The sequence below is a fragment of the Cherax quadricarinatus genome, chromosome 38, assembly GCF_038502225.1.
Source record: "Cherax quadricarinatus isolate ZL_2023a chromosome 38, ASM3850222v1, whole genome shotgun sequence".
NCBI lineage: Eukaryota > Metazoa > Arthropoda > Malacostraca > Decapoda > Parastacidae > Cherax > Cherax quadricarinatus.
Genome location: NC_091329.1, coordinates 24898538 through 24924467, shown reverse-complemented (window position 1 = coordinate 24924467; position 25930 = coordinate 24898538). Strand labels below are relative to the sequence as shown.

The following is a 25930-nucleotide window of genomic DNA, read 5'->3' as shown; positions in this document are numbered from 1 at the left end:
TAGTTTGTCGGATTGTCTATTTATGAGCCGTGGTTCGAACCCCTCGTCCACCCTATTGTTTAATCATTGGCACTTGTTTTTTACAACTTAATAGGAGTTCATTCGACTGTGTGTCTGGGGTGGCATCTCTGCAGAAGCTTACCAGTTGTCCGTTCTAACAAAAAATAAATCCTTATCCTCTTTTGTCTTATGTCACTGGCTTCTTCTCTTAACACATGGGAAACTAGTATAGTACATTCCTAGTACCTAGGAATTTATCATGCCTTACAAATGTGTATAATTTACCAAAGTTATCAGCCTCTGTTTTTTTTTCTGCTTCGTTCCATCTCTTCAACCTTTACACTGAGAGAATGTTTTTATTGTGTGTTTTTTTGTTGTGCAGTTTTGTTTTTCTTTTTTTTGGCTCCCCATCCTTCGTATCATCTGACCTTATCCACTCTGTGGGTCTCTGTTGTTCTCGTGATGCGAGATACGTTAAAGACAGCAACTCATAAGGAAGGTACTTCGCGGTACCCCCCTCCCCCCCCCGCCCTCTTCCTTATACTATTGTTAAACTTTTTTTACTGTCAATGCTGGACTGCTTTTTTCTCATGATTACATGTGATAGGTAAACCTTAAAAATACAATTTACACTCGGTATGCATTTATCATTACGTTGTATTTCCTTTTAGTTATTAGTCCTGTAATATTTTAAGGAGGTTTGGTTTAAGAATGGTCCGCGAGGGCTAAAATCTCTGTAACCATTAACCAAACAGCTTTTGTCATAGGTCAAGTCCCTTGGAAGTAGTCTGATGGCCCATATCTGAAGTTTCTCTAGCTTCAGGATGCTTGCGCAAGTCTGCAATTGAGGCTGGCAGTGTATACTCTAGGATTGGCCTTGCCTATGCGTTGGACAGCTTCATAAACACTTTCTTGTTTAAGTTCTTTAAAGCTGTCCTTGAGCATTCAAGCCTTGCGTATTCTACTGGTATGTTTGTGTGTGTCTGAGGGTAAACATAATTACCAGCCTATCCCCAGAGGCGCAAATCCTAGAGTTGCAGCGCTAATTTGTACATATTGACATAATTTATACTTATCGACATACCTGTGAGGAAAGACTAGGGGATCGAGATCTCGCATAACTTCAAGTTTTGAAGATCGAATGGCAAGAAAGGTTTATAATTTGTACCTGGACAATCCTGGAGGGACTAGGCCCAAACCTGAACACCGAAATCACTCCATATGACAACATTTTTGCAGACGGTGGCAAGTTCTTCCACTAACAAGCAGGAGCACGACGACCACACTGAGAACTCTATGAATGTCAGATTCTCGACTCTTCAACGCCCTCTCTCCGTGCATAAGTAGTGTTACCCACAAATCTCTGTCGGCCTTCAAGAATTAAATGGACTAGATCCTCAAATCAGTGCCTGACCAGCCGGGCTTCGGTTTGTATATTGTACTGCTTCCGGCCAGCAGTAGCAGCCTGGTTGATCAGGCCTTGATCTTACAGGAGACCTGATCTAGGGCCAGACCGTGGGAGCGTTTACCCCCGAAACCTTCAAGTATTTAGTTAGTATTTTGAATATTAGACACGTGCATCATCTGGGTATCTTTATTGTAGACGTTTCGCCATCCAGTGACTTTATTAATACAAATTCAAGGATATAATTGAAGACAGAACTGTATACAAAAGATGCGATAATCAGTCCCTCAGCCTTGAAGTTGGTGAAGAGCACAGTAGTCTGGAGCACAGGCAAGAAGGCTGGTGCTTATATACTGACGACAGGTGGTAAGGGACGTGTAGCAGACAGACATTGTCACTGATAGGCGCGGTTTCTCAGTGGAAGTAGGTCATACCCAAGGGACGGGTTAGTAGTAGTGGTGAAGAAGGTTGTGTAAATGCCCTCTAAACCACCTGACACCACTATATAAGCGCCAGCCTCCTTGCCTGTGCTCCAGTTTCTTCACGACACCGGTGCTCTTCACACCAACTCCAAGGCTGAGGGACTGATTAACTCATCTATTGTATTGGTTCTAATGTCTTCCAATTAAGTCCTTGAATTTGTATTGATAAAACCACGGGATGGCGAAACGTCTACAACATAGATACCCAGAAGTTGCGTATGTCCAATATTAATCTTGTCGGTATTGTATACCATTCATATACAGTTAGTATTTTGCCTTCGACCATTCTCCATCCTGAGCAGTGTTGTTGTCGATCAAGATCTTGAAGCCTTCTACAGTAGTCTTCTGTTTGTATCATCTTTGTCGTCTGTACATCATCTGCAAACATTTCTATAGAAACTCCATTACCCCCTTGCAGGTCATTCACTTATAAAATAAACATTAGTTGTACAGATCCCTTAAAGATACCGTTTACAACTTGTTCGTATTTTGACACTGAGAACTTCCCCTCCTAAGGACCATAGTGTTTTATATCTCCCTCATGGGGCAATATCAAATAACGTTGTTTGCTCTCCAACATCAAGCTTGTTTATCTATGTCCTGACTGAGGTCTAAGGCAGAGTTTGCTGGTCTCTCTCAAGAATTCACTTACCTTCCATGTACTCTCTTATTTATTTTAACCATCTGAGGTTGCCTTGGGAGCCGTATTGGTCTGTAGTTTAGGGCATCATGTTTCCTCTTTATTTTGGTGAAGTAGGTGTAAAACTTATAGGGGACTAAGCCTGTTGAATATACTTAGTAAAATGTATGGTAGAGTTATTGGAAGAAAAATAAGAGTAAGACGGAGAGCAGGATCTCAGATGAACAAGGAAGCTTTTGGAAGGGTAGGGGGTGTGTAGACCAAGTGTTTATATTGAAGCATATAGGTGAACAGTATTAAGATAAGGGTAAAGAGGTTTTTGTTGCATTTATGGATTTTGGAAAAGGCATAAGATAGAGTAAATAGTGGCAGATGTTGCACTGAAAGTAGTTAAGAGTTTTTACGAGATATTGAGGCTCAGGTCAGAATACATAGGGGAAAGGGAGATTATTTTACCAGTAAAAGAGTGAATGATGGTGAAAGTTTTTCTTTTTCCGGCCACCCTGCCTTGGTGGGAATCGGCCAGTGTGTTCATAAAAAAAATAAAAGTAAGCCTTAGGGATGCATGATGTCACCATGGTTGTTCAATATATAAATGGGGTTGTAAGAGGAGTGAATGCTCGGGTGTTGGCAAGAGGTGTGGGATTGAGAGAGAAAGAATCTAACATAAAATGAGAGTTGTCACAGTTTCTTTTTGCTGATGACACTGTGTTTTTGGGAGATTCTGAAGAGAAGTTACAGAAGTTGGTGGACAAGTTTGGAAGGGTGTGTAAAAGATGGAAATTAAAAGTGAACATAGGAAAGAGCAAGATGATGAGGGTAAAAAATTTAGATAATGAAAGGTTAGATAACAGATTGAAGGGAGTATGGAGGAAGTGAATGTATTCAGATATTTGAAAGTGGACTTATCAGTAGGTGGGTCTGTGAGAGATGAGGTGAATCATAGAATTGATGAGGGGGGGGGGGAAGATTAAGTGGAGCACTGAGGAGTCTATGGAGAGACAGAACGATATCCATGGAAGCAGAGAGAGGGATGGACGAGAATGTAGTGGTACCAACACACTTATATGGGTGTGAAGCATGGGTGGTGAATGTTGCAACAAGGAGAAGGCTGGAGGCAGAGAAGATGTGTTTGAAGGCAGTGTGCAGTGCAAATATAATACGGAGAATCCATATCTTGGATATTAAAAGGAGGTATGGGGTCTACCTGGAGGGTATTCCAGGGATCAACATCTCCGTGGCCCGGTCCATGATCAGGCCTCCCAATAGATCAAGGCCTGATCAACTAGACTGTTTCTGTGCCTGCACATAGTCCAACATACAAACCACAGCCTGGATGATCCGGGTTTTCTAAAAGTATTTCCAGAGATCAGAGGAAAGGTTGTTGAGGTGGTTAGGGCATTTAGAGAGGGTGGAGCAAATAGAATGACTTGGAGGGCATATAAATCTGTGGAAGGAAGCCGGGGTAGGGGTCGTCCTAGGAATGGTTTGAGGGAGGGGGTAAATGAGGTTTTTGTGTGCGAGGGGCTTGGACTTCCAGTAAGCATGCGTGAGCTTGTTAGGAGTGGAAACGAATGGTTTTTATGACTTCACGTGTTGTTGGAGTGTGAGGAAAGTAACACGAAAGGATTCAGGGAAACCTGTTAGCCGGACTTGAATCATGGAGGTGAAAGTACAATGCTTGCACTCTCAAGGTGTTATGTTGCAGATTTTTAACTGTATTGTAGGCTCACGCCTCTGGCAAGACAGTGATGGAATGAATGATGAAAGTGTTTTATTTTTTGGGTCATCCTGCCTTGGTGGGAGACGATCAATGTGTTAAAAAAAAATAGGTTTGGAAAGTGAAATTTCCCATCTTCAGAGTCTTATAGAGTATATGTCGATTCTTAGGGTATTTGTTTTTCTGCCACTGTGATACACTGGCAGCATTACCTTTGTGTTCAGTTCTTGCAAAGGCTTCATCTTCATCAATCATTGTTTTGATAAATTAGACACATGCGCAACTCTTGGGTATCTTTATTGAGGAAACGTTTCGCCACACAGTGGCTTCATCAGTCCATACAAAGGAGAATCTTGAAGAACAGGAGGAGAATGAGGTAATCAGTCCCTCAACCTTGAGTCGATGTCAGTCCATCAATCTTGAATAGAATACGGCATACGTGCGGAGAAGGAGCTTATAAACCGTTGGCAGGAGAGGTGCAGCAGTCATAGGTGGTGTCACATTTGTTCAATGTTGAAGTAGGTCGTGCCCAAAAATTAGGCAAGCGAAGAATTCTTGGGAATACTTGGGAATTCTTCGCTTGCCTAATTCTTGGGCACGACCTACTTCCACATTAAACAAATGTGACACCGCCTATGACTGCTGCACCTCTCCTGCCAACGATTTATAAGCTCCTTCTCCGCACGTATGCCGTATTCTATTCAAGATTGATGGACTGACCACATCGACTCAAGGTTGAGGGACTGAATACCTCATTCTCCTCCTGTTCTTCAAGATTCTCCTTTGTATGGACTGATGAAGCCACTGTGTGGCGAAACGTTTCCTCAATAAAGATACCCAAGAGTTGCACATGTGTCTAATTTATCAACATGTCGGTTCTCTGAACCATTCATCTACAAATCATGGGTTTAAAATCGCAAGATTTTGGAGGTCATCACTCCAGCAGTAGCCTGTTACTTCTCTAAGACCTCTGACAGTACATCTGTGACATGTTTCGAAAGTCATTTTTTGTACCAATTCTGGCCAACCTGGAGTCGGGGCTTCTGTTGGTTGATGTTGGTGGCTTGCTGGCCCACATATCCATGACAGCCTGGTTGATGTGGCACTTGCTGAAGGCACAGATCCAATTTCCTCTAGAAAACTACATTTGTTCTGGCAATATTTTTAACATCTACTGTTAGCATGTTGAACAGTCTTGGACCACTGATGTTGGCACATTGTTCTTATATTATTCTCATAATGCTCCTTCTTTTCCTTGGGTTTATTTTAATCTTAGTTTATGTCTTTCACTCCAGGACGTGTTAGTGTGTAGACTTGAGAGTGAGCCCTCAATTATCTTCCATGTATATACAGTATTACAATGTATTTCTCTTCCAAACTCTAGAGAGTTGATTTCGAGTATTTTGGGACTTACCCAGTAGTTTAAATGCTTTATTGGCTCGATGCCAGCATAATATCGTTCTTTTTGCAGCTCTGATGTCTCCAGCCTTGAGCAGAGCCATCAACACTGAACAGTATTTTAAACAAAAAGGCACAAGTAATTTGTGTACTGTTACCATTAGCATTTTTTGCTCTTGTTGCGAACACTTCAGTCTAATATCATGAAAAACAGGAAATGACTGGATATTGAGAACTTCAAAAGAAGGAAATAATGCCAGTGGTAACTTGGCCTCTGTCCTTATATTATTATGTTAACAGCTCCTTTCAGGGCAGTAGAGATATCAGAGCTGAAACGGCTCTGATATCTATGTAAAATACCGGGAACACCTCAAAGTCTTAAATATGTACACTGTAGCTGAAGTGAGATACATGATCATTGGTACTTGAGAGCCTGGTTCCAAGTCCGCTCACTACCATACCAACATAGTTAAATGAGAGAGATGGGAAAATATGTAAAATAAACCCAGTGAAAGCAAGGGCACTGTGATCACAGTAAGAAACCATTGTTTCAAATATGCATAAGCCCAGACTAACACTCTACCACAAGTTATCAGAAACACTCCCGGAACAAGTGTAGAAATCTTAAAGCGAAAAGTGGGCATGTTCCTCCCTCCAAGTGCCAGATATGTGGGCCTGTAAGCCGCCGGCTGTAACAACCTGGTTGTTCAAGAAAGTGCCAGACAACCTAGGGCCAGGGTTCAAGAGTAGGAAAACTGAAACCCATCAAGTCTTGTAGGCTTCGTCTTTGAAATATATTTCACACAGATTTTTGTCTTGTGTATTCAGCTGCTCGATGCACAGCAGCGGGCGTAGGTTTCTCAGGGCATTTTCTCTAGGAATGTCTGATTGTTCTTCTGTTTTGTTTAAGTCAATTCTGCAATTATTGAAGTTAAATTTGGAGACCATTTCTCTTGCCCCCCCCCCCCCCCCCCAGAAAAATGCACTTTCTCATTCCCAACATATAAGGTGATGTGAGGAGCGGGAAGGTGGAAGTTGTTGGCTGTGGTTGAAAGTTGTAGAGTGCAGGTTGTTCTTGGACTGTGGTAGAGTGCAGGTTGTTCTTGGACTGTGGTAGAGTGCAGGTTGTTCTTGGACTGTGGTAGAGTGCAGGTTGTTCTTGGACTGTGGTAGAGTGCAGGTTGTTCTTGGACTGTGGTAGAGTGCAGGTTGTTCTTGGACTGTGGTAGAGTGCAGGTTGTTCTTGGACTGTGGTAGAGTGCAGGTTGTTCTTGGACTGTGGTAGAGTGCAGGTTGTTCTTGGACTGTGGTAGAGTGCAGGTTGTTCTTGGACTGTGGTAGAGTGCAGGTTGTTCTTGGACTGTGGTAGAGTGCAGGTTGTTCTTGGACTGTGGTAGAGTGCAGGTTGTTCTTGGACTGTGGTAGAGTGCAGGTTGTTCTTGGACTGTGGTAGAGTGCAGGTTGTTCTTGGACTGTGGTAGAGTGCAGGTTGTTCTTGGACTGTGGTAGAGTGCAGGTTGTTCTTGGACTGTGGTAGAGTGCAGGTTGTTCTTGGACTGTGGTAGAGTGCAGGTTGTACTTGGACTGTGGTAGAGTGCAGGTTGTTCTTGGACTGTGGTAGAGTGCAGGTTGTTCTTGGACTGTGGTAGAGTGCAGGTTGTTCTTGGACTGTGGTAGAGTGCAGGTTGTTCTTGGACTGTGGTAGAGTGCAGGTTGTTGTTGGACTGTGGTAGAGTGCAGGTTGTTGTTGGACTGTGGTAGAGTGCAGGTTGTTGTTGGACTGTGGTAGAGTGCAGGTTGTTGTTGGACTGTGGTAGAGTGCAGGTTGTTGTTGGACTGTGGTAGAGTGCAGGTTGTTGTTGGACTGTGGTAGAGTGCAGGTTGTTGTTGGACTGTGGTGGAGTGCGGGTTGTTGTTGGACTGTGGTGGAGTGCGGGTTGTTGTTGGACTGTGGTGGAGTGCGGGTTGTTGTTGGACTGTGGTGGAGTGCGGGTTGTTGTTGGACTGTGGTGGAGTGCGGGTTGTTGTTGGACTGTGGTGGAGTGCGGGTTGTTGTTGGACTGTGGTGGAGTGCGGGTTGTTGTTGGACTGTGGTGGAGTGCGGGTTGTTGTTGGACTGTGGTGGAGTGCGGGTTGTTGTTGGACTGTGGTGGAGTGCGGGTTGTTGTTGGACTGTGGTGGAGTGCGGGTTGTTGTTGGACTGTGGTGGAGTGCGGGTTGTTGTTGGACTGTGGTGGAGTGCGGGTTGTTGTTGGACTGTGGTGGAGTGCGGGTTGTTGTTGGACTGTGGTGGAGTGCGGGTTGTTGTTGGACTGTGGTGGAGTGCGGGTTGTTGTTGGACTGTGGTGGAGTGCGGGTTGTTGTTGGACTGTGGTGGAGTGCGGGTTGTTGTTGGACTGTGGTGGAGTGCGGGTTGTTGTTGGACTGTGGTGGAGTGCGGGTTGTTGTTGGACTGTGGTGGAGTGCGGGTTGTTGTTGGACTGTGGTGGAGTGCGGGTTGTTGTTGGACTGTGGTGGAGTGCGGGTTGTTGTTGGACTGTGGTGGAGTGCGGGTTGTTGTTGGACTGTGGTGGAGTGCGGGTTGTTGTTGGACTGTGGTGGAGTGCGGGTTGTTGTTGGACTGTGGTGGAGTGCGGGTTGTTGTTGGACTGTGGTGGAGTGCGGGTTGTTGTTGGACTGTGGTGGAGTGCGGGTTGTTGTTGGACTGTGGTGGAGTGCGGGTTGTTGTTGGACTGTGGTGGAGTGCGGGTTGTTGTTGGACTGTGGTGGAGTGCGGGTTGTTGTTGGACTGTGGTGGAGTGCGGGTTGTTGTTGGACTGTGGTGGAGTGCGGGTTGTTGTTGGACTGTGGTGGAGTGCGGGTTGTTGTTGGACTGTGGTGGAGTGCGGGTTGTTGTTGGACTGTGGTGGAGTGCGGGTTGTTGTTGGACTGTGGTGGAGTGCGGGTTGTTGTTGGACTGTGGTGGAGTGCGGGTTGTTGTTGGACTGTGGTGGAGTGCGGGTTGTTGTTGGACTGTGGTGGAGTGCGGGTTGTTGTTGGACTGTGGTGGAGTGCGGGTTGTTGTTGGACTGTGGTGGAGTGCGGGTTGTTGTTGGACTGTGGTGGAGTGCGGGTTGTTGTTGGACTGTGGTGGAGTGCGGGTTGTTGTTGGACTGTGGTGGAGTGCGGGTTGTTGTTGGACTGTGGTGGAGTGCGGGTTGTTGTTGGACTGTGGTGGAGTGCGGGTTGTTGTTGGACTGTGGTGGAGTGCGGGTTGTTGTTGGACTGTGGTGGAGTGCGGGTTGTTGTTGGACTGTGGTGGAGTGCGGGTTGTTGTTGGACTGTGGTGGAGTGCGGGTTGTTGTTGGACTGTGGTGGAGTGCGGGTTGTTGTTGGACTGTGGTGGAGTGCGGGTTGTTGTTGGACTGTGGTGGAGTGCGGGTTGTTGTTGGACTGTGGTGGAGTGCGGGTTGTTGTTGGACTGTGGTGGAGTGCGGGTTGTTGTTGGACTGTGGTGGAGTGCGGGTTGTTGTTGGACTGTGGTGGAGTGCGGGTTGTTGTTGGACTGTGGTGGAGTGCGGGTTGTTGTTGGACTGTGGTGGAGTGCGGGTTGTTGTTGGACTGTGGTGGAGTGCGGGTTGTTGTTGGACTGTGGTGGAGTGCGGGTTGTTGTTGGACTGTGGTGGAGTGCGGGTTGTTGTTGGACTGTGGTGGAGTGCGGGTTGTTGTTGGACTGTGGTGGAGTGCGGGTTGTTGTTGGACTGTGGTGGAGTGCGGGTTGTTGTTGGACTGTGGTGGAGTGCGGGTTGTTGTTGGACTGTGGTGGAGTGCGGGTTGTTGTTGGACTGTGGTGGAGTGCGGGGTGTTTTTGGAGTGTGGTGGAGTGCGGGGTGTTCTCGGAGTGTGGTGGAGTGCGGGGTGTTCTCGGAGTGTGGTGGAGTGCGGGGTGTTCTCGGAGTGTGGTGGAGTGCGGGGTGTTCTCGGAGTGTGGTGGAGTGCGGGGTGTTCTCGGAGTGTGGTGGAGTGCGGGGTGTTCTCGGAGTGTGGTGGAGTGCGGGGTGTTCTCGGAGTGTGGTGGAGTGCGGGGTGTTCTCGGAGTGTGGTGGAGTGCGGGGTGTTCTCGGAGTGTGGTGGAGTGCGGGGTGTTCTCGGAGTGTGGTGGAGTGCGGGGTGTTCTCGGAGTGTGGTGGAGTGCGGGGTGTTCTCGGAGTGTGGTGGAGTGCGGGGTGTTCTCGGAGTGTGGTGGAGTGCGGGGTGTTCTCGGAGTGTGGTGGAGTGCGGGGTGTTCTCGGAGTGTGGTGGAGTGCGGGGTGTTCTCGGAGTGTGGTGGAGTGCGGGGTGTTCTCGGAGTGTGGTGGAGTGCGGGGTGTTCTCGGAGTGTGGTGGAGTGCGGGGTGTTCTCGGAGTGTGGTGGAGTGCGGGGTGTTCTCGGAGTGTGGTGGAGTGCGGGGTGTTCTCGGAGTGTGGTGGAGTGCGGGGTGTTCTCGGAGTGTGGTGGAGTGCGGGGTGTTCTCGGAGTGTGGTGGAGTGCGGGGTGTTCTCGGAGTGTGGTGGAGTGCGGGGTGTTCTCGGAGTGTGGTGGAGTGCGGGGTGTTCTCGGAGTGTGGTGGAGTGCGGGGTGTTCTCGGAGTGTGGTGGAGTGCGGGGTGTTCTCGGAGTGTGGTGGAGTGCGGGGTGTTCTCGGAGTGTGGTGGAGTGCGGGGTGTTCTCGGAGTGTTCTCGGAGTGCGGGGTGTTCTCGGAGTGTGGTGGAGTGCGGGGTGTTCTCGGAGTGTGGTGGAGTGCGGGGTGTTCTCGGAGTGTGGTGGAGTGCGGGGTGTTCTCGGAGTGTGGTGGAGTGCGGGGTGTTCTCGGACTGTGGTAGTGCGGAGTGCTCTTGGACTGTGCTATTGTTAAGGAGAAATATTTGTTTAGGGTGAGGGGCGGGGGAGCTGGTGGTCAGGAGAGGGCTGGCGAAGTCTGTTGATATGCCCTCACTAATTGAATGATGGGAGGGGGGGGGGGTAAATGTGCTTGAGATAAGGTATTTTTTTTTTTTTTTTAAATTGACTACATCAGTATCATGCTGCTACCCTATTCTATATGATAGTTACAGAGTGGGAACAACAGGTAACTGTTTCCCTGTCATGTTCCATCACTTAGGATGGGGCTCGTACAAGTTGAAATGTGACTGACTGAGCTGGCAGTTTGTCAATTGTGATTATCTTTCCTTATATTGAAAAATATCAAGGGTAGCGCTGTTAATGTATTCTTTAGCTTAGACTATACTGACTAAATTATCTTTGTGTGTGTGTGTATTCATCTAATTATTTTTTTTTATTATCACACCGGCCGATTCCCACCAAGGCAGGGTGGCCCGAAAAAGAAAAACTTTCACCATCATTCACTCCATCACTGTCTTGCCAGAAGGGTGCTTTACACTACAGTTTTTAAACTGCAACATTAACACCCCTCCTTCAGAGTGCAGGCACTGTACTTCCCATCTCCAGGACTCAAGTCCGGCCTGCCGGTTTCCCTGAATCCCTTCATAAATGTTACTTTGCTCACACTCCAACAGCACGTCAAGTATTAAAAACCATTTGTCTCCATTCACTCCTATCAAACACGCTCACGCATGCCTGCTGGAAGTCCAAGCCCCTCGCACACAAAACCTCCTTTACCCCCTCCCTCCAACCCTTCCTAGGCCGACCCCTACCCCGCCTTCCTTCCACTACAGACTGATATACTCTTGAAGTCATTCTGTTTCGCTCCATTCTCTCTACATGTCCGAACCACCTCAACAACCCTTCCTCAGCCCTCTGGACAACAGTTTTGGTAATCCCGCACCTCCTCCTAACTTCCAAACTACGAATTCTCTGCATTATATTCACACCACACATTGCTCTCAGACATGACATCTCCACTGCCTCCAGCCTTCTCCTCGCTGCAACATTCATCACCCACGCTTCACACCCATATAAGAGCGTTGGTAAAACTATACTCTCATACATTCCCCTCTTTGCCTCCAAGGACAAAGTTCTTTGTCTCCACAGACTCCTAAGTGCACCACTCACTCTTTTTCCCTCATCAATTCTATGATTCACCTCATCTTTCATAGACCCATCCGCTGACACGTCCACTCCCAAATATCTGAATACGTTCACCTCCTCCATACTCTCTCCCTCCAATCTGATATTCAATCTTTCATCACCTAATCTTTTTGTTATCCTCATAACCTTACTCTTTCCTGTATTCACCTTTAATTTTCTTCTTTTGCACACCCTACCAAATTCATCCACCAATCTCTGCAACTTCTCTTCAGAATCTCCCAAGAGCACAGTGTCATCAGCAAAGAGCAGCTGTGACAACTCCCACTTTGTGTGTGATTCTTTATCTTTTAACTCCACGCCTCTTGCCAAGACCCTCGCATTTACTTCTCTTACAACCCCATCTATAAATATATTAAACAACCACGGTGACATCACACATCCTTGTCTAAGGCCTACTTTTACTGGGAAAAAATTTCCCTCTTTCCTACATACTCTAACTTGAGCCTCACTATCCTCGTAAAAACTCTTCACTGCTTTCAGTAACCTACCTCCTACACCATACACTTGCAACATCTGCCACATTGCCCCCCTATCCACCCTGTCATACGCCTTTTCCAAATCCATAAATGCCACAAAGACCTCTTTAGCCTTATCTAAATACTGTTCACTTATATGTTTCACTGTAAACACCTGGTCCACACACCCCCTACCTTTCCTAAAGCCTCCTTGTTCATCTGCTATCCTATTCTCCGTCTTACTCTTAATTCTTTCAATTATAACTCTACCATACACTTTACCAGGTACACTCAACAGACTTATCCCCCTATAATTTTTGCAGTCTCTTTTGTCCCCTTTGCCTTTATACAAAGGAACTATGCATGCTCTCTGCCAATCCCTAGGTACCTTACCCTCTTCCATACATTTATTAAATAATTGCACCAACCACTCCAAAACTATATCCCCACCTGCTTTTAACATTTCTATCTTTATCCCATCAATCCCGGCTGCCTTACCCCCTTTCATTTTACCTACTGCCTCACGAACTTCCCCCACACTCACAACTGGCTCTTCCTCACTCCTACAAGATGTTATTCCTCCTTGCCCTATACACGAAATCACAGCTTCCCTATCTTCATCAACATTTAACAATTCCTCAAAATATTCCTTCCATCTTCCCAATACCTCTAACTCTCCATTTAATAACTCTCCTCTCCTATTTTTAACTGACAAATCCATTTGTTCTCTAGGCTTTCTTAACTTGTTAATCTCACTCCAAAACTTTTTCTTATTTTCAACAAAATTTGTTGATAACATCTCACCCACTCTCTCATTTGCTCTCTTTTTACATTGCTTCACCACTCTCTTAACTTCTCTCTTTTTCTCCATATACTCTTCCCTCCTTGCATCACTTCTACTTTGTAAAAACTTCTCATATGCTAACTTTTTCTCCCTTACTACTCTCTTTACATCATCATTCCACCAATCGCTCCTCTTCCCTCCTGCACCCACTTTCCTGTAACCACAAACTTCTGCTGAACACTCTAACACTACATTTTTAAACCTACCCCATACCTCTTCGACCCCATTGCCTATGCTCTCATTAGCCCATCTATCCTCCAATAGCTGTTTATATCTTACCCTAACTGCCTCCTCTTTTAGTTTATAAACCTTCACCTCTCTCTTCCCTGATGCTTCTATTCTCCTTGTATCCCATCTACCTTTTACTCTCAGTGTAGCTACAACTAGAAAGTGATCTGATATATCTGTGGCCCCTCTATAAACATGTACATCCTGAAGTCTACTCAACAGTCTTTTATCTACCAATACATAATCCAACAAACTACTGTCATTTCGCCCTACATCATATCGTGTATACTTATTTATCCTCTTTTTCTTAAAATATGTATTACCTATAACTAAACCCCTTTCTATACAAAGTTCAATCAAAGGGCTCCCATTATCATTTACACCTGGCACCCCAAACTTACCTACCACACCCTCTCTAAAAGTTTCTCCTACTTTAGCATTCAAGTCCCCTACCACAATTACTCTCTCACTTGGTTCAAAGGCTCCTATACATTCACTTAACATCTCCCAAAATCTCTCTCTCTCCTCTGCATTCCTCTCTTCTCCAGGTGCATACACGCTTATTATGACCCACTTCTCGCATCCAACCTTTACTTTAATCCACATAATTCTTGAATTTACACATTCATATTCTCTTTTCTCCTTCCATAACTGATCATTTAACATTACTGCTACCCCTTCCTTTGCTCTAACTCTCTCAGATACTCCAGATTTAATCCCATTTATTTCCCCCCACTGAAACTCTCCTACCCCCTTCAGCTTTGTTTCGCTTAGGGCCAGGACATCCAACTTCTTTTCATTCATAACATCAGCAATCATCTGTTTCTTGTCATCCGCACTGCATCCACGCACATTTAAGCAACCCAGTTTTATAAAGTTTTTCTTCTTCTCTTTTTTAGTAATTGTATACAGGAGAAGGGGTTACTAGCCCATTGCTCCCGGCATTTTAGTCGCCTCATACGACACGCATGGCTTACGGAGGAAAGATTCTTTTCCACTTCCCCATGGACAATAGAAGAAATAAAAAAGAACAAGAGCTATTTAGAAAAAGGAGAAAAACCTAGATGTATGTATATATATATATGCATGTGCGTGTCTGTGAAGTGTGACCAAAGTGTAAGTAGGAGTAGCAAGATATCCCTGTTATCTGACCTAATTGTGGTTGCAGGTTCCTGACCCTGCCTCTTCATTGGTCGCTACTGTGTCACTCCCTGCTCCGTGAAATTTTTTCATACCTCTTTTTAAAGCTATGTATGGCTCCTGCCTCCACCACCTCCCTTTCCAGACTATTCCACTTCCTGACTACTATGTGAGTGAAGAAATACTTCCTGACATCCCTGTAACTCATTTGAATCTTCAACTTCCAATTGTAACCCCTTGTTGGTGTGTCCCATCTCTGAAACATCCTCCCCACCTTGTTGATTCCTGTCAGTATTTTATGTTATCATGTCCTCCCTGTCCCTCCTGTCCTCCAGTGTCGTCAGGTCGATTTCCCTTAACCTCTCCTCGTAGGATATGCCCCTTAACTCCGGGACTAGTGTGTGTTCATGTGTTACCTTTATGTGGTTGCAGGGGTCGATTCACAGCTCCTGGTTCCGCCTCTTTGCTGGTCGCTACTAGGTCCTCTCGGCTTCAAGAGCCATTTATCGGATCTCCCGTTCCCTTAACCTTTCCTCGTTGGACAAACCCCTTATCTTCGGGACTAGTCTTGCTGCAAACCTCTGCACTTTCTCCATTTTCATTATTTGCTTTTCCAGGTGTGGATTCCATTCTGGTCCTGTGTACTCCAGTATTGGCCTGACGTACACTTAAATGTAGAAACGTGCTCCTGTGCTTAAGGGAAATTACCAACAAAATTCTGGTGGTCTTTAAGAGGGAACCGAAGATATCCCTCAATCGGTTCCTGACTAGCCTTGTTGTGATTCGTACGTTGGACGGCGTGCGGCCAGCAGTAACAGCCTGCTTGATTAGGCCTTGTTCCACCAGGTCTGGTCTGGGCGCCTGGGCGTTGACCCCAGTAAGCGTCCTTTAGGTATCCTTCAGTTTGTTTTCTAACCTTGTGTTTGTGTGTGGCTCAGTATTGAGTCCCTTGTACCCTAACCTGGTATTTGTGTTTGTGTGGTGTGCGACATTGTGTTCCTTGTTTGGTAACTGTGTACTACAGTCAGTAATAAGGAAAACACATGCTGTGAGACTAGTGTAAGGCTTTATCAAGTCATAACTTGACAAAGTTCTATACAGAGAAGCATTACCCCAACAACCTGACTTTTGTTTATTCGAGCCCTTGCTGTTTCGCCCTTAATACCAGCATTTATTACTTAAGGTTATTATTGAGCCATGTGTACCAGTGGTAGTCTTTATAATACTGACACACTAACAATGTTAGTCTCATAAAAACTGAGAGACAGTAGTCAGGTCACTTATCTTTTCTTAACACACTTTTATCATCGATCTATCCTACCCTAATCCTTCCCTTTATATTCTTGTTATCCATCTTACGACCTACCAGAGAGAAAGGTGTCTTGGATGGTCTTGGTGTTAACACCTTCCTAGCACCAGCCCCTTCAACTTGGACTGCGATTTTTATCAAAATTGGATACATTAGCAGTGTGTTGCTACCCTGTTTTTTATGATAGTGGAACAAAATCTAACTGTTTTCTCTGTCACATTCCATTACACACGAGGTTCATACCCCAGACTAAGTGGAGAGACTTTAGTAGGGCGATGAGGAATATCGTCCCAGGTGACAGTAACTTCACTGATGCTGCAACGAAACCTGTAATTAATGCTCCCGTTGCTGATGAGTCTAATTAATGGGACTTAAAGTGCGTGGAGATACTGTCCTGGGTCAGTTATGTGATTCCCGTCACGGCCACCAGGTGTCTCAACATGGTAGGTGTACACAAATATTATTGCGACTATCTTAGTTTATAGTAATTTAAAACCGATTTTATATAAAATCGAAATCCTAAAAAAGTGACAAAAATAAAAGGCAAAAATAAAGTATATTTATTTTTTCCATCAGTTGCAACGCAATTTCAACACGAAAAATTCAAAACGTATGGATATACAATGTTTATCACCATTTATGTAGAATTGGATGCTTTTGCTGTTTTTAAATTAAACTTTTTTTTTAATTACGAGTATATAGGATTGCACCTTAACTGACTGTACTACAGACTGTAGCACAGTCTGTACTAACACTGTAATCCGTAGTAAGGTGAATTATGCTAAGACAAAGCGACGTGTTATACATCCTGCTTTAATTAGAGTTACTGAGTGAGTGATAAAATGCTGGTGTAGGTAAGTCAAGCATGCTGTGAGAAATAATGTTGACTTGACCTACCTGATGCTTATTTGATGGCATCTTGTGGCTCACCACTTGAGTAACACTGAGGGACCACCACTTGTCTTGTGCTGCTGCACTTACTCCCTTCGTTTATGGTATTTCCTTAGATGGAGCATAAGGCAGGAAGTAGAATACGTGCGAGAGTGCCCGTCCTGTTTGAAGGACGGGTTGTTGGTTATCATCATCGCTCTCTCTGTGTCCTGCTTCATCAACCTACACCTTTTCCTAGAAACTTAACTTGTTCAAGTAGGAAGTGCTTCATCTGGTGGGTTGTGGTGGCTATGTAGGCTTGCCTGTTGCATGTAACCTGGCTAATACACGTAGTAAGCAAGTCATACCACCGGTCACAAGTATGTCCGGTTTCAATGCTTCTTCAAGGTTAGCTAGTCCAATAATTATAAATTTTTGCTTGGTTCTATTAGTTCAACATTATTCTGAACTCCTTTTATGTTGCTCTTGTGGTGGGGCGATTGTATATGGTGGTGGTTAAACGTTTTTGCAGATTAATAGTCCACTTTCAGTGTCCCGTGTTATTTGCTTAACCTTCTTCTATACAGTTCTTTGAATACTGTTGCTTTTAACATCCTCTGAATCTTAATGTCACGAGGATCATCTCATTTGTATTATCTTGTTCCTCTTTATAGACAAAAGTCATTTTTTATTTTTTCTCATCATATACCGTACTCTCATTCTAATTTGGTCTTGTAATGGATGTGCCGACTTGTCTGTCAACCCAGTGAAAAGCAAGGGTGCCGTGGACACAATAAGAGAACTTTATATCAACATCTGTGTGCCCAGAATATTCATTGTTCTACCAGAAGATATAAGAAACAGTGCTGTAATAAGTATAGAAAACTTCAGGAGGAAACTTGACTAGTGCCTCCGCCAAGTGCCAGATCAACATTGCTGTTGATGTATATGTTGGACAGCTAGCCGTCAACGGCAACAGTCTGGTTGACCAGACAACCCCTACGCCTGGCCCATGACCATACTGCGGGAGTAGGAAAATTCTCGTAAGACAAGTGCAACAATTAGGTGTCTTTATTCTGGAACGTTTCGCCTACGCAGTAGGCTTCTTCAGTCTAACACAGAGGTGGTAAAGATGACGTAATCAGTCCATGAACCTTGAAGTAGTTTGAGGTGGTCAGTCCCTCAGACTGGAGATGTGATCAGCTCAGAGTTGTACAGAATTTTATTTGTGGGTGTTGAGACTTAACTCCTGGCCCTGCCTACTACACTACTTGGATCAGCATCGCTGACTTTTATTATCTTGGGTCATAGGGTGTTATCATAGTTACTCTTGAAGATACACTGCCGACTCTACTTTCTTATAAGTCATGCCACTTTTCAAGCCTCCTCAGAATAAAAAAATACCTACTTACATTCCTATGACATTGTCACAGGTACAACTTTTAGCTGGCCGCCAGGGTTATCCATCACTTACTTTATCCCTCCCCCAAGTTATCCATCACACGTTATCCATCACCTAAGTTATCCATTACTTGCTTTATATTTCACCTAAGTTATTCTTTACTTGAGATGAGGTAACTCAGCAGCGTCTGGTGTCTTAACACTCACTACCTTACATAGTTGAAGCCAAGGTCAGCTTGACCAAGCACAACAAAAAGGAGCACCAACCAGTGCCACACCTAAGCCAGGATGCAGAGGGTCGCCGCTAACATTACTGGAATCCCGTTGGTTGCTTCAGTCTGGTCCCATCTATCGCGTTCGCTCTACACGTTTTTTGTGACTACAATAATGATATACCTCAGGTTGCTAGGTGCCACCTAATATCTTACGCTGGACACTCACGGGCTCCCACCAACACATTTGCCAACATTTACTGTTCTACTTTATCAGTTTACTATTTTAATGACTCGTGCTATTTTAAAGTTACCTTACTACACACTGAAATTAAAAGAATTTCACGAAAAATATACAACTAAAACTGGTCATATATTTTCCGTGGTGTAGCGTTATACCTGCTGTTTAGTGCACCCGGTGGCACACCTCTAGCCACTAATTACATCACGATGTTGCTGTTATAGTTTGTTGAATGCAAGTTTGTCACGACCCGTTGTTGTGGTATAGTACATCATTTGAATTTCTTGTGTCAAAACTAGAGATAATCATTCATTTACAACATTTTCTCTTCTTTGCATTTGTGACTTGTTTCATAAGTTGGGTTCCTGACGTTCATTACAGTCCCTGTAATTAACGTCAGGAACTTACACGCTGAAACCACTCCATATGAAAGTTAGACACTTGGCAGGCGGTATAAAGTACAGTACCTGTATTCTGTATCAGGTTCGCCGGTCTTTGCCAGATGGTGACCCGGAGTAAGTACCTATAATAAAACAACTCGCACTTGGAGACTGAAATTTAAGACGACGTTTCGGTTCGACTTGGACCTTTAACAAGTCAAACTGTCGCTTCAGTGTGACTTGTTAATTATTTAAGACGAACCGAAATTTGTCATGAGTTTGTCTCCTAAGAGCGAGTTATTTGTGTATTGGTTCAGCCACGGTATTATGACTTCGTTCTTCACTATTTGTGATTGTTTTCCACCACTGTGATTCACAGATAACCCGCACATAAAAGAGAGAAGCTTACGACGACGTTTCGGTCCGACTTGGACCATTGACAAAGTCACACTAACCAGAAGTGGAGCAGGACGGCTATATATAGGCAGGAAGAGGTGGTGGTAGTAGTAGTAGTACAAGAATGGTATATAATACCGACAAGATGAAATTAAGACACGCGCAACACCCGGGCATCCCTATCGCAGACGTTTCGCCATCCAGACAGCCACTGGATGGCGAAACGTCCACAACAAAGACAGCCAGACGTCGCACATGTGTCTTAATTTCATCAGTAGTTGTAGTAGTAGTAGGATGCCCGGGTGTTGCGCGTGTCTTAATTTCATCTTGTCGGTATTATATACCATTCTTGTACTACTACTACTACTACCACCACCTCTTCCTGCCTATATATAGCCGTCCTGCTCCACTTCTGGTTAGTGTGACTTTGTCAATGGTCCAAGTCGGACCGAAACGTCGTCGTAAGCTTCTCTCTTTTATGTGCGGGTTATTTGTGTATCGTTCCAGTCACGGTATTGTGCCTTTTTTTGTTACCACTGTGATTGTTGTCTAATATCACGTGACACCAGTCTGCACTGATACTTGTCTACATTGAAATTGTATTGTTGCTTCTTATTCTTCCTGTTATAGTATTAGATTATGACGATTGACTTTCCCTGATATAGTACCAAACTGTGGTGTCTCATTATCTGTTATTGTAATAAATTTTAGCCTCATATTCTCTATGTTATAGTAACAAACTTCCTGGTCTTTTTTCTAACCTTAGAAAGTTGTAGGTGTTTACCTTAACTTTCTTTTCATCAGGTATACCAGCGAGGGCATTTCTGCTACCTTCGCTCTTGTAATTAATTCATCTTTCACTGGGGCCCATTACTACATATCTTTTTTTTTTTTTTTAAAGTTTAGACATGCTACAGCTGTATAGTTTAATTTCTCACATGTCCAAAATTCTTAAAAGATGTTTTGAAGTTTGCTAATACAAGTAGCAAATGTTTATACAGTGGTCGCAAAAAAAAATCTATATATTAAAATTTTTTTGAGCAAAACGAAAAAATGCAACTTAATGTATGTACATGTACTTTATTTTCACTTTTTAGCATCCAACTAGTACTTAGTCATGTTACCAGTGTTCTTTATCACCATCTGAAGTCGCCTGTCATCGAAGTGGCGAGGGTGGAGAAGAGGGAGGCGTCCATGTTGATCCAAAGCTTCTTCAGTGTCTCGATCAGGTCCTTGATGTTGGTGGGTCGAGCTTTTGCAATCTCATTTTTCATCACATGCCAGGCATTCTTGATAGGATTTAGGTCAGGGGCAATTGCCTGACCACTCCAAAACACTGATATTATTGTCCCCGAGGAACTTTTTCACTCCTTTTGACTTATGGGCAGTGGCACCGTCATGAATAAAAATAATCACACTCCTGAATGGTCCAAAATGTCAGCATGTGGTCCCTTAACACCTCGATATAATTACTTCCCTTCATCGTAATGTTCTTAGGAAGAAAGTATAGTCCACCTCTGCCCTTATAACCACTAAAAGCACCCCAGACCATAACACTGTCAGGGTGCTTCACTGGCGTACCGCGGGTCAACGGGACACACCACTGGGATGACGGACGGTCTTAGAGCCGCTCCTGACGAGCCTGAAGGTACTCTCGTCGCTGAACATCACCTGCCACTGATCTGAGGTCCAATCCTTGTACCTCTTGCAGAACTGAAGCCGTTTCTCCTTCATGGCTTCAATTAACATGGGCTTCTTGGCAGCACATCGAGCAGGCATTTCAGGTCCTTTTTGCAGTCGGTGGTGAATGGTTCGCACTGCGACGTCTTTCAGAAGTGCAGGATGCTTTTTCTTGAGGTCTGCAGCTGCTATGGCAGGATCTGATAACACTTCCCTCTTCAGGATCTTGTCTGTGCGAATAGAAGTCTTTTTGGGGGTCCCAGACCTCACCTTCCTAGGTGGTACGGTGCCAGGTGGGAGTGAGGCAGCTACTTTCTTAAGGTTGTAAGTTGCCATCCTATTCACCTTCAGGTCTGCAGCTATCGATATCACAGACATGCCTTATTCTAATACAGTGAGTGCACGAGTCTTCCCTACAATTGAAAGTTTAGTTCGACTCGTTCTGTCCACTTGGAGCAGAGATATAATGTGGCAAAATTCGTGGTCAAGCGAAAAAAAAATGGGCAATGAGTGACAACGTAACAATGCTCCTTCCTCATCGAGCTCTGGAAGAGCACTGAAGCTCGGTGGAGTAAGACTGGCTCCAGTACACGAAGCCATCACAAGCTCTGCCCACTTGTCTTATGGCAGAAATTAAATTGAAATGTATACACCAAAATCTAATGTATCGATTTTTTTTGCGTTGGAAATGTGTAGATTTTTTTTGTGATCACTGTACTGGGTCTGCCTCTTAAGCTTTCTTGACTCATTACCAGATTTAACTTTTGATTTCTTGAGCTCTATCATAACTTATCTTAAATCTGTGTACTTAGTTTGCTTCCTCCACTTCACACCTAGTTCATTCTACTTCGACTATTATCATGAGACTGATGAAGTTTTCTAACATCCCTAAATCTTCATGTTAATATTGTTGGCATTTTCAAGTGTCAGTCTGCACCTACGACACTATCCTTGTGTGGTGTAAACTTATCATTCTTCATCCATATTTCTTCTAGAGTTGTCAGTCTCGTGTATTTTAGTTTCTTCTCTTACTGCCTTTATATTATAGGGACCTCGGTTAAATTTTGGAAATCATTTAATGTAAAGCAAGAAGTGGGATTTTACATCTCGTTGGGTATTTTAGTATGTGAAGTTTTTATTGTATTACTCCTTGTGCTTTTGTACGATTTTTTTTTTTTTTTTTGGGGGGGTTGGGGGTTGGCTCAAGCTTCACTTTTATGGTTAGTGTACATAAGTGGGATTTATTTTATTATTTGACATTTTGGGTCTAGCTCTCTCTAACCTGTTAAATTCCTTTCCCTACCTGGAGTCTGCATGGAGGGTATACCGGGGATCAACGCCCCCACGGCCCGGTCCACGACCAAGCTTCCCGGTGGATCAGGGAACGATTAACTAGCCTGTTAATGCTGGCCGCGCGTAGTCCAATGTATGAACCACAGCCCGGCTGATCCGGCACTGACTTTAGGTATCTGTCCAGCTCCCTCTTGAGGACAACCAGGGGTCTATTGGTAATTTCCCTTATGGTTGGTGGGAGACTGTTGAACAGTCTTGAGCCCCGGACACTTATTGTATTTTCGCTTAGTGTACTAATGACTCCTCTACTTTTCTTTGGGTGTATATTGCATCGCTTGCCAAGTCTTTTGCTTTCGTAGGGAGTAATTTCTGTGTGAAAGTTAGGGACCAGTCCCTCTAGAATTTTTCAGGTGTAGATTATGCATCTCTCTCGCCTGCGCTCCAGTGAGTACAAGACAAGTGCTTCAAAGTGCTACCTTGAATAGAGATGTTAATGTACAGCGGTATTCCACCCTAGGGAGAACAAGTAATTTAAAAAGGAACACGTAATTTAAAAAGGATCGTCATTGGCTTGGCATCTCTTGTCTTGAATGTTCTCATTATCCATACCTGGAGAGGGTTTTGGGGGTCAACGCCCCCGCGGCCTGGTCTGAGACCATCCTATCTCTTAACTCGCAGATGTGATAGCGGCACTGTTGTGATCCTTGAAGGTGAGTTCCTCAGACATTACCACTCCCAGGTCCTTCACATTACTTTTCCGCTCTATTGCGTGATTAGTGTGTGTAGTATACTCAGTTCTAGCTATTATTTCCTCCAGTTTTCCTTAACGTAGTCGGAATTTGTCTTCATTGAATATATTGTTCTCCGTTGCCCATTGGAAAACTTGATTTATATCTTCTTAGAGATTTGTCGTGTCCTCAATGGATGACACACTCATGCAGATCCTAGTATCGTCTGCAAAGGATGATACAGTGCTATGGTTTACATATCTATGTCTGATATGAGGATGAAGAACAGGATAGGTGCGAATACTGTGCCTTGTGGGACAGAGCTCTTCATTATGGCAGCTTCCGATTTAACTCTGTCTACCACTACTCTTTGTATTCGATTGGTTAGAAAGTTGAAGATCCATCTGCCTTCTTTGCCAGTTATCCCTTTAGCACGCATTTTGTGTGCTATTACACCATGATCGCACTTGTCAAAGGCTTTTACAAAATTTGTGTATATTACATATTCTGTTTGTTTTCCAGTGCATCCAAGACCATATCATAGTGGTCCAGTAGTTGCGAGAGGCAGGAGCGACCTGCTCTGAACCCATGTTGTCATGGATTGTGCAATTGCTGGGAGTCAAAGTGGTTTGCAATCCTGCTTCTTAGCACTCTTTCAAAGATTTTTATGATGTGGGACGTTAGAGTTGTTGGTCTATAGTTCTTAGCTATTTCTTTGCTGCCACCTTTATGAAGTGGGGCTTTATCCGTTGTTTTTAGTGACTGGGGAATCATACCCGTGTCTATGCTGCTCCTCCATAGCATACTTAGAGCCTGCGAGAGGGGTTTCTTGCAGTTTTTAATGAACACAGTTTCACGAGTCTGAGCCTGGGGCTTGGTGCATGGGCATGTTGTCAACGGCTTTCTCAAAGTCTAGTGGAGTTAAGGTTATGTCAGAAATTTGGCATACATTGACAGGGTTTTGAGGCTCATTCATGAAAAAATTATTTGGATTGTCTATCTTTAGACCATTAGCGGCTCCCTAAACACAGAGTCGTTTTGAGATTTCAGTATCTCAGTCATTTCCTTTTTATCTGTGTAAGTTGCATCTTGACTGAGCAGGCGTCCTATACTAGATGTTGTTTTTGGCATATGAAAAGAAATATTTCAAATTTCTTTCAATATCACTAATTGCTTTTAGCTCCTCATATCTCTCCTGGATCCTGTATGAGTCCTTTAACTTAGCCTCGATATTTTCCACTTCCCTGGTTAGCGCTTCCTTCCGTGTTTTAGATAATCTGACATTCTTAAAGAGTTCAGTAGTTCTTCATCCTCACCTGTAGACGGAGCGTCTCCAGTTTATTTCTTTTTTCTTGGGGGATATGCCTTGAACATACTTCAGCTACCAGAAAGTTGATCTTTTCAAGGCACTGGTTAGGGTCCATGTTATTTAAGATATCTTCCCAATATGTTGATGTTCTTGTTATTGAAATTGAATTTGGTGAAGGCGCCCTCAAATCTGTACCCATTCTGCTGATCAGGACCCCTGTGCATGTAAGTCTGGACTTCGATTAGATTGTGATCATAATTAGTTGTTTTTGATATTGTTTCTTACTAGGTCCTCATTTTTTGTGAAAATAAGGTCAAGTGTGTTCTCCAGTCTTGTTGGCTCCACTATCTGCTGACTTAGTGTGTGTTAATTGTAGAAATTCAGCAGCTCATGTGTTCGTGACTTTTCCTTTGAGCTGCCGCCAGGGATTATTTCTGCTATAATATTGTTTGCTACGTTCTTCCATTTTGTATGTCTTCGATTGAAATCACCAAGCATCAAGATGTTTGAGGATGGAAGGTTTTCCAGAGAGTAGTCAATTTTCGATAGCCGTTTCTTAAACTGTTGCATCCGGTGACTTATATACAAGGACAATGACTTAATAAGCTTTGGTTCTCGATCTTTATTGTTAGAACTTCAACTACATCATTTGTGGTGTTCAGTATCTGTGCAAATGAGCGACTCTGACATACTGGCCAACTTCCCCTTGTTTCCTATTCTTTCTGTCGCATTGGAAAAGGTTGTACCCAGTTATCCATATTTCATTGTCAGGTTAATCTTTTACGTGGGTCTCTGTGAAGGCTGCAAACATTGCATTTAACTTCCCTAGAAGTCCACTGATGAAAGGTATTTTGTTGTTGGTGGATGGCTTTAGGCTCTGTATATTAGCAGATATAAATGAGGTCATGTTGCATGTATGTTGGGGATTTTGTTGTTGGCGTCAGTAGTTGAGAGTCTGGAGGCGCCCGGCCCATGGCCGGGCTCAGAGAGTAGATATACTCTCGAAATTCTTCAAAGGTATATCAAAGGTATATGAATAAGTTATAGCGTCTTGGAATTGGTTTGATAATTACTGGAAATGTTTGAAGTCCCTCCAGCTGTATTCCTTGTAATGTAGGCGAGAAATATACGTAATTCACACCTGGAAAATCCTGGAGGGGCGTGTCCCAAACCTGAAGTCTGAAATCACTCCGTATGACAAAACACTTGGCAGATGGTGCAGAATTCCTCTAAAAATGCAGAGGCACGACAAGTATCCTGTGAGAGAACGTGGTAAGTGTCAACGGTTTTAATCTTCAACGCCCTTCTTCCGCGGAGTCTTATCTGGAGTGTGTTCCAAGGGCCAGAGTCCCGCAACACGGTTCATGACCAGGCCTTCTGGTTGATCAAGGTCTGATCAACCAGGCTCCTACTGCTGGCCACGTGTAGCCCAACGTATGACGCAAAGCCCGGCTGGACAAGAACTGACTTAAGAAATCAAGTTTTTCAGTTCGCTATGGAAAACTCGAGAAAATAAGAACTGGATCGGAGTCTAAAACGAATTCCAACCACACAATAGAACGAAAAACTAATGTGAAAGACATTGGAGTGATAATCTCGGAGGATCTCACTTTCTAAATTCACAACAATGTTTCTACCACATCTGCTAGGAAAATGATAGGATGAGTAATGAGAACCTTCAGAACTAGGGATGCCAAGCCAATGATCATTCTCTTCAAATTGCTTGTTCTCT

The 25930-nt window shown here is 44.1% G+C and overlaps 1 protein-coding gene across 4 annotated transcripts in view; it reads left to right on the top strand.

Annotated features, from left to right (window-relative positions):
• The window catches only part of LOC128692826 (phosphatidylinositol 4-kinase beta fwd), a 652994-nt gene that overhangs the window by 160365 nt on the left and 466699 nt on the right, over positions 1 to 25930 (top strand). The window lies entirely within an intron of this gene.